A 14,818-nucleotide genomic window follows, 5' to 3' on the forward strand; every position below is an offset into this window, starting at 1 on the left:
ACTTATCACAACACTGAAACAATGCTAGTAATCACGGACTTTATTCAAATTTTGCTAATTTTCCTACTATTACTCTTTTCCTTTCTAGTATCCAATTTGTTATACCACTTTGCATTTAGTTGTCATGTATCCTTCAATCTTCAGACTCTGGTACTACCTCAGTCTGCTTTTGTCTTCCAGAACCTTAATTATTTTGAAGAGTTATTTTGTAAACTGTTTCTCAATTTATATTTATTTGAAATTTTCTTGTAATTGCATTAAAGTTATTCAGTTGGCAAAATTACAACAAAAGTGATGATGTTTCCTTCCCAGTACAACACACTAGAGTGTACACGATTTCCACGTCTCATAACTGGTGTTATAAATTTTGATCACTTGTTTTACACAGTTGCATCCTGTGTAAAGATGCAACTTTTTCTTTATATCACTGTATTGGTTTTGTATGGCTGTGAAACAAATGACCATGAGTATAGGGACTTAAAACAACACCCATTATATCTCACAGTTGTGAGAGATCAGGAGAGTTTTCTCTGCTTAGCTGGCTCCTCTGCTTAGCCGGTTACATAAAGCTGTAATCAAGGTGCAGGCTACATCTCATCTGTAGGCTTGACTGAAGAATAATGCACTTGCAAACTCATTCCAGTTGTTGGAAGACTTCATTTACACTTTATTTGCATGTATGACTCAGGCTCTCAGCTTTTCTCAACTAATAGGCGGAGATACCCACTAGTCTCTAGGACCCAAGGATGGCTTCCAGTCAGCAGCCATCCTTAGCATAAGTTTAATACTAAAATACTGTTTTTAATATTACCCCTAATATTAGTTCAAAGAGTTCTCTCATTTTTTTACAGCTGCATAATACTTCAATGTATAAACTAATCATATTTTATTAAATTGCTATCTTATCTATGGACATTAAGGTTACTCCCATTGCAATTACAAATCAGTGCTGCTATGAACATTGTGCATATATACTTCATATTATTGTAAGTCTAGCCCCAGGGAAGGTTCTTGTAAGTGGAATTGGAGGACCAAAATAAAGTAATCTCTGTAGTTTTGTTAGCTTTTTCCAAATTTCCTTCCAGAAGGATTGTATAAGTTTAAATTCCCACCAGGATTCTATGAAAGAATTTGCTTGCTCAAAGTTTTGGCAGCAGAATATAATGACATACATTTATTAAATGTCAATCTGACGTGAGATATGATATCAATATTTTAATTTGCATTTATCTAACTGTAAGAGTTGGAAACATTTTCATGTGTTTTAATAGTCATTTTTATGCTTTTCTGGAAGAATTTTTTCTCTCTTTTTCTATTGGGTATGTGAATCCCTTTTTCTTTTTCTTTTTTTTTCTTTTTTTTAAGATGGAGTTTCGCTCTTATTACCCAGGCTGGAGTGCAATGGCACGATCTCGGCTCACCACAACCTCCGCCTCCTGGGTTCAAGCAATTCTCCTGCCTCAGCCTCCTGAGTAGCTGGGACTACAGGCACGTGCCACCAGGCCCAGCTAATTTTTTGTAGTTTTAGTAGAGACGGGGTTTCACCATGTTGACCAGGATGGTCTTGATCTCTTGACCTCGTGATCCACCCGCCTCGGCCTCCCAAAGTGCTGGGATTACAGGCGTGAGCCACCTGTAACGGCGCCCGGCCGAATCCCTTTTTCTTAATTTAAAAAGTATTTTTTAATATAATGGGGATGTTAGTACTTTGTCAGTAGAATATTTTATCCTAGTATGTCAATTGTCTTTTACTTTGACTTTGTTCATGAAATATTTTTGCCATGAATATTTAGAAATCTAATGAATATTAAATCAGCAGCTTTTATTTTTAAAAACAGCCTCAGATTTTGAGCCACATTTAGAAAGCTTTTCTCTATACTAAGTTTAGAAAGTAATTAAGACAGGTATACTTCTAATACTTGTAGAATTGGATGTTTTACATTTAGATCATTGATTCAGTTGAAATTTGTTTTGTCAAGGCTATAAGGTATAAATCTAATGTTTTCTTTTTATTTCCAAATGTATACACTCTTGTCCTTGTATTTTTATTAACTAAAATAGTCTCTCTTTGCTACAGGGATTTAAAATACCACTCTATTCACATACTAAATTTCATATGCACATAGTTGTGTTTCTCTTTTTTTTTTTCTATTCTATTTCTTTCTTTTTTTTAATTTTACTTCTATTTCAATAATATATCTTTTATTCATTAGCAGGTATCACATGTCTTGTGTTTTGTTTTTCTTTTTCATTTTTGAGATGGAGTCTCTCTCTGTTGCCCAGGCTGAAGTGCAGTGGCATGATCTCAGCTCGCTGCAGCCTCTGCCTCCAGGGTTCAAGCAATTCTCTTGCTTCAGCCTCCTGAGTAGATGGGATTACAGGCACACGCCACCATGCCCCTCTAATTTTTGTATATTTAGTAGAGATGGGGTTTCACCATGTTGGTCAGACTGGTCTTGAACTCCTGACTTCATGATCCACCCGCCTTGGCCTCCCAAAGTGCTGGGATTACAGGCAAGAGCCATCGTGCCTGGTCTCATAGGTTTTTAATTACAGAGGCTTTAGAGTATATTTTAATAACTTACAAAATTTGTCTGTCCTTATTTATTTTTAAAGGTTTTATTGGATATATTTATATTTTTTTCTATATTAATTATGACATCATCTTGTCCAATTTCATAAATCATTTTGATATCTTGAATGGTATTGTTTAATATTTATTAATTAATTTGGGGGAAGATATCTCTTAATAATATTGAATTATCCCATCCAAGAACAGGGATTATCCTTTCATTTGTTAAAGCCTATCTGTACATCATTTAAAATATTTTCAAGATGTTATAATAAGTTTACAAAAATTTTCTTGAGATAATTGCTGAGTATTTAATATTTTATGGTACGTTCCTTCCATACTCATTTTTTTGAGGATTTTTCTTACAAAGCAGTGTTGAATTTAATCAAACGCTTTTTCAGCATCAATTGAAATGATAATATGGTTTTGGTCCTTCCTTCTGTTAATATGATATATTATAATGATTGATTTGTATATGTTGAAAATGCAACACATATGTGGTTATTGCAAAAGTGTTCTCTAATTTATTATTTTGTGTTCTGTATATGTCATTTTAATTTTTTTATTTCAATTTTTGTTGACATATAGTAACTATATCTCTTTAAGAGGTACATGAGTTGTTTTCATACAGGAATGCAATGCATAATTATCATGTCATGTAACATAGGGTATTATCACTCAAGCATTTAACCTTGTGTTCCAAACAATCCAGTTATACTGTTATTTTAAAATGTGCAATTAAATTATTATTGAGTATAGTCACCCTGTTGTGCTAACAAACACTAGGTCTTATTAATTCTTCTATTCTTTTTTTAAAGCATTAACTATTCCTACTACCACCACCCCACCCCTCCAACCTCCAGCCTACACTACCCTTCCCAGCTTCTGGTAACTATATGTCTACTCCTATCTCCATGAGTTCAGTTATTTTGACTTTTTAGATCCCACAAATAAGTGAGAACATGTGATGATTGACTTTCTGTACCTGACTTACTTTACTTAGCATAGTGACCTTCGGTTCCATCCACGTTGCAAATGACAGGGTTTTATTTGTTTTTATGGCTTAATAGTACTCCGTTGTGTATAAGTACCATATTTTCTTTATTCATTCTTCTGTTAGGTTACTTAGATTGTGTCCAAATTTTGCTATTGCAAACAGTGCTGCAACAAACAGCAGTACAGCTATCTCTTCAATATACTGATTTCCTTTATTTTGGCTATGTACCTTTATTTTTCTTTGCCAATTGATATTATCATGCAATGTTGGGTTTTAGTCTGTTCATAAGAGGTATTACATTAATTGGTTTTCAGATGTTATACCAAGCTTGTATCCCTGGGTTAAATCCTACTTGTCTATGTTATAGAGTTCTTTTTATATGTTACTGGATTTGTTTTGGTAGTGCTTTGTGTTTAAGAATTTTTTGCATTGGCCTATAGTTTGCTTTTCTTATATGATGCATATGATGACTTCGTCTGGTTTTGGTATAAGATTAATATTGGCCTTATAGAATGAGGTGAGAAGTATCTTCTTCAATACTTCTGGAAGAGTTGGTAAAGAATTAGTATTAAATTCTTTTTGGATTTTTGGTAAAATTAAGCAATGAAGGCTTTTGTGTTTGAAATTTTATCCATAGATACTCATTGGATCACTGATTCAATTTCTTATTTTGTAATAGATCTATTCAGATTGTCTACTTGAATCAATTTGGGTAGAGTGTGTCTTTTAAAAATTTATTTCATCTAAGTTATCTAATGTGTTGGTGTACAGTTGTTCATAGCATTTATAATCCTTTTTATTTCTAAAAAATCTGTAATACTGTCTCCTCTTTCATTTTTGATTGGATTAACTTGCATCATCTATCTTGTTTTCCTTGATCACATAGGTAAAGGCTTGTAAATTTGCTCAACCTTTTCTAAAAACCACCTTTTGGTTTTATATATTTTATCTATTCCCCAGGTCATTAATATCCATACTAATGTTTATTCATTTTCCTCATTCTTTCTGCTTAAGGTTTAGTCTGCCATCTTTTACTACTCCCTAAGGTTGAAAGTTAGCTTATTAATTTGAGATTTTTTTAACTCTAGTTAATCTTTTAAGGCTATTGCAGCTATACACTTAATCCTCAGCACTGCTTTAGCAATATCCCATAAGTTTTGATGTCACATCTTTTTGCTCTTTTCAATTTTTTTTTATATTCCTTTTGATTTTTTGTTTTCTTTTGTTTTTGAGATGTAGTCTTGCACTGTCACCTAGGCCATGATCTCTGCTCACATCAACCTCCACCTCCCTGGTTCAAGCAATTTTCCTGCCTCAGCCTCCTGAGTAGCTGGGATTACAGGTGCCTACCACCACGCCCAGCTAGTTTTCTGTATTTTTAGTAGAGATGGGGTTTCAGTATATTGGCCAGGCTGGTCTTGAATGCCTGACCTCATGATCCACCCACTTTGCCCTCCCAATGTGCTGGGATTACAGATGTGAGGCACCATGCGCAGCGTTGATTTTGTTTTTTGATCTGTTGTTTATCCAGGAGTGCTTTTTAATTCCCACATATTTGTGAACTTCTCACATTTGTCTTTCTATTGATTTCTAACTTTATGCTGTTGTAGTTGAAGCACTTGTTTGAACTATTTCAATTCTTTAAATTTATTAAGATTTGTTTTATGTCCTAGCGTATGATCTATTATAAAGAACATTCTCTGTGTGTTGGGGGAAGAATTTATATTCTGTTGTTCATTTAGGATGGAGTGTTCTTTTGATGTCTATGAGGTCTAGATAGTTTATAGTGTTGCTTAAGTCTATTTTGTTGTTAATCTCCTGTCTAGTTGTTTCTTTATCACTGAAAGTAGAATATTGATGTGTCAACCTAATATTGTTAAACTGTCTGTTTCTTCCTTCATTTCTGTCGTTGCTGCATATATTTTGGTTATGTTATTGACTGCATATGTATTTATCGTTATTTTATTTTCCTAATGAATTAAACTTTTGTTATAAAATATTTCTCTTTATCCCAAGTAAACACCTTTTTTGTTCAAGTTTACTTTATCTGATGTTAGTATAGCTAATCTACATATTCCGTGGTTGTTTAATCTACAGTATCTGTGGTTGTTTTTTCTGCTTGTTTATTCACATTTAATGCTACCATTGATATAGTTGAATTTGCATCTCTCATTTTTCTTTTTTGTTTTCCATATGTCTATGTCTGTTTTTCTTCTTTTCTTCATTTACCGCTTCCTTTTTCATTGAGTAAATGTTTTATAACATAACATTTTGTTTTATTAGTAAATTTTTCATAGTATTTTTAAGTTATTTTGTTAGAGAGTTCTCTAGGGTTTACCACACGCTTATCAAAATTAGCTTCAGATTCATGCTAATTTCAGAAATATATAGAAGCATTGTTTCTATGTAGCTCCATTTCTTTTTATTTTCCTTTTGGGGTACTACTTATTACATCTATTAATTTTACAAACCAAACAATGCATTTTTATAATTATTATATTATCATTTGTCATTATTATGTTAGCCCACTATGGCTTTGCTCTAGCCACCTTCTTTGTGCTATTATTCACAAACATATTACATATATATTACATTTGAATGTGTTCTGAGCCTGAGGATGCATTATAAACATATGAGTCTATTCAATTGCCTATTGTTAGTTAATAAAAGAAAAGGATCTTTATTGATAGTGTATATTATAGTTATATTTATATAATAGTATATATTAGAGTTATGTAATGATCTTTATGAATGCTTTGTTTATTCATATAAATTCAAGTGACCATTTGTAGTTACTTGCTTTCAACCTGAAGGACTTCTTTTACTACTTTCTGTTGTGAGGTATGTCTACTAGCAATGTATTCTTCAGTTTTATTTAAGAACACCTTTAGCTACCAATGTTTTTGAACAATAGCTTGGTTTGATATAGGATTCCTGATAGATACTTCTTTCTTTGAGAATTTTGAATAGGTTATCTCATCTCTTTGGCCATCCACTGTTTTTGTTGCAAAGACAGCCATTAGTTTTATTGGGGATCTCTTTTAAGAAACATTTTCTCTTGTTGTTTTAGATTGCTTTCTCTAAGACTTTGAGTATTTTACTATGGTGTGTCTGTGGGACTGTATGTGCTTATCCCACTTGGAGCTTGTTGAAATACCTAAGATTGTTCATATTATTTATTTGTGTGATTTCTGTGATTTATTAATATCTAAATTTGTTGTTTTTCAATAAATCAGGGAAGTTTTCAGCTAGCATTTCTTTGAATAACTTTTTTTTCTTTCTAGTCCTTTTATATTCATATTATGTATATGTTGGTGTGCTTAATGTTGTCCATATTTCCCATATTTCTCTGAGGCTGTCTTTATTTTCTTCATCATTTTTTCTCTTTATTCTCCAACTCACATAACCTTTATTAATCTATCTTCAAGTTTGCTCATTTTTACTTTTACTAGTTCTTATCTATTGTTGAGCCACTCTAATGTATTTAGAATTTCAGTTACTGTACATTTTCTTTTTGAGGGATTATTTATTCTTGTGTATTTTTAAATTTTTTAATTATAAATTGATGAAATATAGTTGTATTTTTTTCTGGAGTAAAAATTATGATTTATGAATACAATATGGAATAATTACATCAAGATAATTAAAAATCCATCTCTTTTAAATACATATATTTCATGGTAAAAACATTTAAAATTTATTCTCTTAGATATTTTTAAATGTACAATACATCATTATTTACTATACTCATCATACTGTATAACAGATCTTGGAGTGAAAAATAATAATAAAATTTATTCCCTCTGTTTAATTGAGAGCTTACACACTTATACATGTCATTTCCATACCCCTGGCTCTGGTTATCACCATTCTACTCTCTCCTTTTAGTTTGATGCTTCAGATTCCACATATCAGTGAGAACATGCATTATTTGTCTTTCTGTGTCTGTCTTATTTCATTTAGCACAATATTCTCCGATTCCATCAAGGTTGTCACAAAAGACAACATTTCTTTCTTTTCTAGGGCTAAATAATATCTCATTGTACATCTTTACCTTCTTTTCTTTAACCATTGATGGACACTTCAGTTGATTCCATAACTTGGTTGCTGTGATTTTCAGTATATATTTATGTGTGTGTGCTTATGGATACGGTGTAGTGAACACGGGAGTGCAGATTACTCTTTGACAAACTGATTTAAATTTGGGAGGTAAATATCCAGAGGGGGGATTGCTGAATCGTATGGTAATTCTATTTTTTGTTTAATGAGCAAACTCTATACTGTTTACTGTTTTCCACAACGGCTGTACTAATTTACATTTCCACCAACAGTGTACAAGGGCCTCCTTTATTCCACATCCTTGCTAATACATGCTAACATTTGTCTTTTTCATAATAGCCATTCTGACAGGTATGATGTGAAGCCTCATTGTGGTTTTAATTTGTATTTTCCTAGGACTTGTGAAGTTAAGCAGTTTTTTTCATGTATTTGATTGTCATTTTTATGTCTTCTTTTGACATGTTTATTTAAATCCCTTGCTTATTTTTTAATTGGATTATTTATTTTCTTTCGTTAGAGTTGTTTGATTACTTATATATTATATTTTTCTATCTCTTTAGTGAAATTCTCTATTTGATGTGACATTGTAATTATACCTTCTTTACTTCTTCAATCAAGATTTCCTTTACTTCTGTGAACATAATTATAATGGGTACTTTGAAATCTTTTCCTTTTAAATCCAAAATCTGAATGCTCTCACAAGCAATATCTGTTGTTTTACTATTTGCATGCCTGATAATATTTTCTTGGACATTGAACATTTTAAATAAAATATTGCAGCATCTTTGGGTATATTACCCCTACCCCAAGCTGGTCTTTGTTATTAGTTTTCTAATTTTTCAGTGAGTACCAAATTATTTTGGTAAAACTAATTCCCTTGCACAGTGTTAAGTCTCTGATGTTGCTCTTCAAAAATATACAGTTTTGACTATCCCCGCGATTACTCTGTGATAACTATGGTAGAGCTGTCTCTTCCACTCTTTTCCTAGTAATATCCATCTGTTAAACTGTACTCGTTATGGGCCAGTTGCTCTATTATTTACAACATTGTCCTGGAGCAAAAATTTCTGTATGAACTAGCCTATTCAAATTGGATGCTCTTTCCAAAGAATTGTTCTGAGTCAGTGTTTGATATTTCATTCTTACTTCAGAAGAGCTCTCCTAGCTGTCTAATTTTTTGCAAACTACCTTGCCTGCAGTCTAGGCTGCATCTTTATTAGATCCACAAATTTTCTCCCAGTTTTCTTCACCATAACCTTTACTGTTTTGAGAAATTTCTTATATTTAAACTTTTCCACACTCCATTGCAAATGAAATATGTAAAAAATAAATTAGAAAATATCTGTTTTACTGCTTCTTTCTCTGTCCACCCCAGCCAAAGTCTCTGAACCAGGGCTTTGTAGCAGAGAGTGGGAGTAGAGACAATGGCAAGCTTCTTTTTGAGTGACTGCTGCTTGTAGAACCTGCACATTTAGCAACAGGATCCTTTTGGCTTGCTTTTTGCAAAGATGGAACCACTGTCTCCAGAGCTAAGAGAAGGCCATTGTGTTCCCAGTGTTTTCTGTGATCCAAGCCCAAGGTAGAGCTTCTGTTCCATGAGTATGGGCTGGGCAGAAGTGGGCCACAACCTCTTGACTACACTCACCAAGGACTTAGTTTCAGCAACAGAAAACTAGGGGCAAGATGAAAAATGTGAAGTCCTACCCTTAATAAGAAAACCTTTTGGCTGAGAGCTGAGGGTGGAAGGAGACCTGTTTTTTGGGTTGCAGCAGTATAGAGTTGATTCTCTCCCTCAATTAGCTGGGATGTTGGAGAAAAGAAGAGCATGGGGGAGAGAAGCAGAGGATATAGGAGAGGAGAGGGCAGACCCTCACATATTCTAGAAATTTTCATACAGTTTCTTGAATACATGTTTGTTCACTTGTTCGCCCTTAGGACTATTTCAAGTGACTTTATTTATTTTGAGACAGAGCAGAGACTCCTTCTTAGGGACCTGTACTCCTGTCCCAAGGCAGAGAAAGAAAGGAAATCTTCAGTATCTTCAAGTGAAACTCCAGGCACCTAGCTAGCCGTGAGAAATAAATAAATGACTTAACAGGGAGGAGAGCAATAGTAGCCTAAAACAATAGCAAAGTTAGAGTCAGTAGATGTGCTAATGATGACATCTTAACATACCTCTGAGATGTTTCTCAGAAAGCTGGGCTCCCACTAAATGGATCTGTCTACAAACAAACTTTAGATAAGAAAGAAGCGGGACTGAACTCTGAACTAGTCTTTGCTCCGAATTTCTTCCTGAGAGCCCTAGAGGGAGTCACACCCATGAGCCATAGCTGATTCTGAATTTTTAAACCATGTTTCTCTTCCTTTACCAATTGCAAATAAGAAAATGTTCTAATCTACTTATAACCTATAAGCCCCTGCTGAAAGATATCCTACCTTTTTAGGCCCAAATCAATTTGTAACCTCCATGTATTGATTTATCAGTTTGTCTGTAACTTTTGCTTTCCTGAAATTTACTCCTGCATTTGAAAACCTTTACCTGTATGCCACTGAAGAGGTCAGAATTTGAGCATTAGCTGCCTGGTCCTCCTTTCTTGGTGCCTTATGAATAAGCATGTCTTTCCTATTCTGCAAATTCTCACTGTGGGTATCTGGTCTTACTTTGCCAGGAGAGTGGACACCAGTTCAGTTCTATAACAATTTTAACGTAAATTTTTCCAAAGTTTCCTAAATTCACTGAGTAGTGAATCAGCAGAGCTACTCACACTGTCATGCAGGAAGGTGATACATGGTCATTGATTTTTACTGTGTTTTCTTTGTTTTGTTTTTTGACACGTGGTCTCGTTCTGTCATCCAGGTTTGAATTCAGTAGTGCAACCTCAGCTAACTGCAACCTCTATCTCCCAGGCTCAAGTTGTCCTCCGACCTCAGCCTCCCAAGTAGCTGGAACCACAGGTGTTGCACCACTACACTCAGCTAATTTTTTTATTATTATTTTTGGTAGAGACAAGGTTTTGCCATGTTGCCCAGTCTGGTCTTAAACTTCTGAGCACAGTCAATCCCTCGCCTTGGCCTCCCAAAGTGTGGTATTTTCATATCTTGTCATTTTACATCGTCCTTTTATCATTTAATATTTTTTAATTGTGGATACAGTGTTTCCCAAGAAGATGATTATACTCTTGTGGAAGAGATAGCTTTACGCATCCTTTATCATTCTTATGTGTCCAATTAACCTTGTATAATTGCATTGGCTAATATCTCTATTACAATGCTGAAGAACAGCTAAGATAGTAGGCATCCTTGCATTGTTTCTCAGGATGGAAATGACTGTAATGTTTTTCCGCTAAGCAACATACTGGGTTTGTGATATAGTATATATAGCTTATCAAGTTTTAAAATATACAATTTCCCATTGAATTTTCCAAATATTAGAAATAGTGATGATAACAATGATGTTGGTGATAATAATGATGTTAATGATGATTATTGACTGATTAAATTTTCATTTAAATCTATTGTGGTTAGATAATATATTCTGTGTGATTTGAATGCATTGGCATTTATTGACATGTGTTTGACAGACTTTCTGTATGGTGCATCTTGGAAAAGTTTCAGTATCTACTTGAGAATGCGTTTTCTGCTGCTATTAGATAAGATGTTTTATAAATATTAGTTTGTCAGGTTGATTGTGTTTGTTTTCTATATTCTCACTTATTTTCAGTCTAATTGTCTATGAAGTATTGAGTTAGTTAAAGGTGTTTACATTTCATATTACAATGGTGAATTTTTCTCCTTTACCTTTAAGAGTGTTTGCACATACGCATTGTGTTTAGACTCATAAGAATTTTGGATTATTATATCTTCTATTGAATTAGCTTTTTAGATAAAATGACTCTCTTTATTTCCTGACAGCATTCTTGCTCTGCAATTTACTTTGTCTTATATTAATATAGCTACTTCAACTTTCTTTTTATTTGTGTTAGCATGGGACATATTTTTTTGTGTCCATTTGCTTTTAATCTGTTTGTGTCTTTACACTGTCTTATACAGAGCCTATTGTAGTGTGTTGCTTTCTTACACAATCTGACAACTTCTGCCTCTTAAATTAGGCGTTTAGATCATTAACATTTAATGTGGTTATGGATATATTTGCATTTAAATCTACCACATTGCTATTTCTCTTCAACTTTTATGATCTGCCTTTGTTCCTTTTTTCCTATTATTTTCTGCTAAATTCTATCATCTTTATTTTCAAATATATTCTTTGTATTATCACCATTGCCGCTGCAATGGGCCATCTTTGTCCTGTAATCTTTATTAGCCTCCTAACATGTTTAGAGCCTCTCTTCTAACACCTTTGTTTCTACTTTTGCCTATCAAAACTTTTGCTCTATACGCAACTGTAAATCTCGTCACATTATCACATTATCTACTCAGCCAGATTATTACATGGCCTTTCATTATAATTCAATTGGAAGTGCTTCTTTAGCCTAAAAGGCCATACATGCTCTTGCTCTTGCCTTATTTCCTATGGAATACGTCATCTCTCAGTATCTGTGGAGGATTGGTTCCAGGATCTACCATGGATACCAAAATTCACAGATGCTCAAGTCTCTGATATAAAATCGTTTATTGTTTGCATATAGCCTATGTACATCTTCCTGTATATTTAAAATCATTTTTAGATTACTTATATCTAATACAATGTAGCTGCTATATAGTTGTGATGATGTATTGTTTAGGGTACAATAACATGAAAACAGCCTGTATATATGTTCGCTACAGATACACTTTTAAAAAAAAATCTGTCTGGTCGAATCCAAGGATGTGGAACCCATGCATATGGAAGGCCAACTGTATTATTACTCACTTTGCTTCAACCACACTGTCACTCTATTCATCGAACACTAAAAATGCAAATGATTCCATTTCAAGTTTTGCACTCACGATTCCTTCTGCCTTCCACCAGATGTTTTCCTTGCTTGGTGTCTTACTTTGTTTCTTTTGTTGTTCAGATGCCTCTTCCTCGGGAAGTCTTTTTCTAATAATGCTATCCAAACCATGTTTCTTCAATTTATAGTTGACACTTCAGTTTTGTTTCCGTTTTTAAAACAACATTTATCTCAAACTGGCTTCACATTATACACTTATTATTTATTTAAGTCACCATCCCTTGCTAGAAAGTTAGCTTTTAAAGGGGCCTGGATGTAATCTGTTTTGTCTATTGTGCCATCTCCTGGAACTAGATTAGTGCCTTTGCACATAGCCAACATTCAGAACACAAAATTAAATGAATGCAGGCTTTCTCAATATGACTGTCAAGATGGCTTTCCTCAGGTCTATATTCAAATGGTTCTAAATCAACAACCCTTATGTAAATGTTATGTCTGTTTCTTAACATCCAAAGGCTCTGATTGGCCATTTTGCATCAGATATCTCTTCCCTGAACTCATTATTCTGAGTTATGACTGACATTCTGTATCGATTTTCCACTTCCTAATCAAAAGGATTGAGCACATATGACACAGAGTGGGAGAATGGAGAGCCTCACAGTGTAGGCAGACCCCATTCCTCTCAAGCATCTCACATATAAAAGATCTCCTCTTTTTATATGTCTTGTTTTTTCACTGATTCATTTTTTTCCCATACATGCTATTGAATAGAGATTTATGTACAGGTATTTTCCCCCAAACTCAGTGAATATATACTCTTTTTATTTTCTCACTCTAAAGACAGAATCTGTCAGGATATTTTTCTCAGATTTTCAGCTACAAGGCTGTTTGTTATAAATTTCAATCACTCATTCAGTGTGATCCAGCAGGCTGGAATCAGAGCAGTCCCTGCAGGTGAACTGTATCTCAGCTTAGTTACTTATTTTACTCAGGAAAGCCTCTACATGAAATATGAGATTTCAGTATCTAATATTCTGCTTACTCTGCTTACTGGCTGCCACTCCATGTGAAGCATGGATACGGTGTGGAGCCTTTCTACAATTACCCGAATTTCTGTATAATATGCATCTCATTAATGTTGAGCTTCCAAAGGCAGCTGAGTCTATAATCGGTTGAGACACAGAGAAGAAAAGATTAAGTGAAATTTTCCACATCTGTGGGACTCCTCTTCCTTTTCCAATGAAAGGCAGTTGTAGTGTGGTATCAAAGACCTGAACTTAGGAATCAGATTTTTTAGATCCGTATCTGTTTTATTGTTTACTATCTCTGCAAATATAGTCAACTTAATTAACCTCTTTGTGTCCTAATTTTCCCCATCTACCAAAGGAAATTGTAAAATACCCTTCCAGTCATATGCAGCTTAATGATGGAGATACATTCTGAGAAATGCGTCATTAGCGGATTTTGTCTTTGTGTGAACAGCATGGAGTGTACTTACACAAATCTAGATAGTGTAGCCTTCTAGGCACCTACTACCTATCCTACGAAGAGGCTATACCTACTATACATCTATTATTATATTGTATAGCCTCTTTCTCCTAGGCTACAATCTATACAGTATGGTACTGCATGGAATACTGTAGGCAATTGTAACACGATGGTTATGTATTTATGTGTTAAATATATATAAACATAGAAATGTACAATAAAAATTGATATAGAAGATTAAAAATAGTATAACTACATAGGGCACATACTGTGAATAGAGCTTGCAGGACAAAAAGTTATGCTGGGCGAGTCAGTGAGTGAGTGGTGAGTGAATGTAAAGGCTCAGCGTAATACTGTACACTACTGTAGACTTTATAAGCACTAGATATTTAGGACACACTACATTTCTAAATATATTTTCTTCTTTCAATAATAAATAAACCTGAGCTTACAGTAACAATTTTACTTTATGCATGTTTTAATTTTGAAACATTTGTGACTCTTAATGTCACTAAAATACAAACCCATTGCAGAGCTGTACAAAAATATTTTGTTTGTGATATATCCTATTTCCTTCTTCTATTTTTAATTTGTTTCTACTTTTTAAATTTTTTTGTTAAACACTAAGATGTAAACAAACTCATACATTAGCATAGGCCTATATCATCAATATGACTGTCTGCCTCCACATCTTGTCCTACTGGCAGGTCTTCAGAAGCACCAGCACATATGGAGTTTTCATCTCCCGGATTTAACAACACCTTCTTCTGGAATAACTCCTGAAGACCCTTCCCGAGGCTGTTTTACCAT

The sequence above is a fragment of the Cebus imitator genome, unplaced genomic scaffold (assembly GCF_001604975.1).
Source record: "Cebus imitator isolate Cc_AM_T3 unplaced genomic scaffold, Cebus_imitator-1.0 Scaffold330, whole genome shotgun sequence".
Taxonomy (NCBI): Eukaryota; Metazoa; Chordata; class Mammalia; order Primates; family Cebidae; genus Cebus; species Cebus imitator.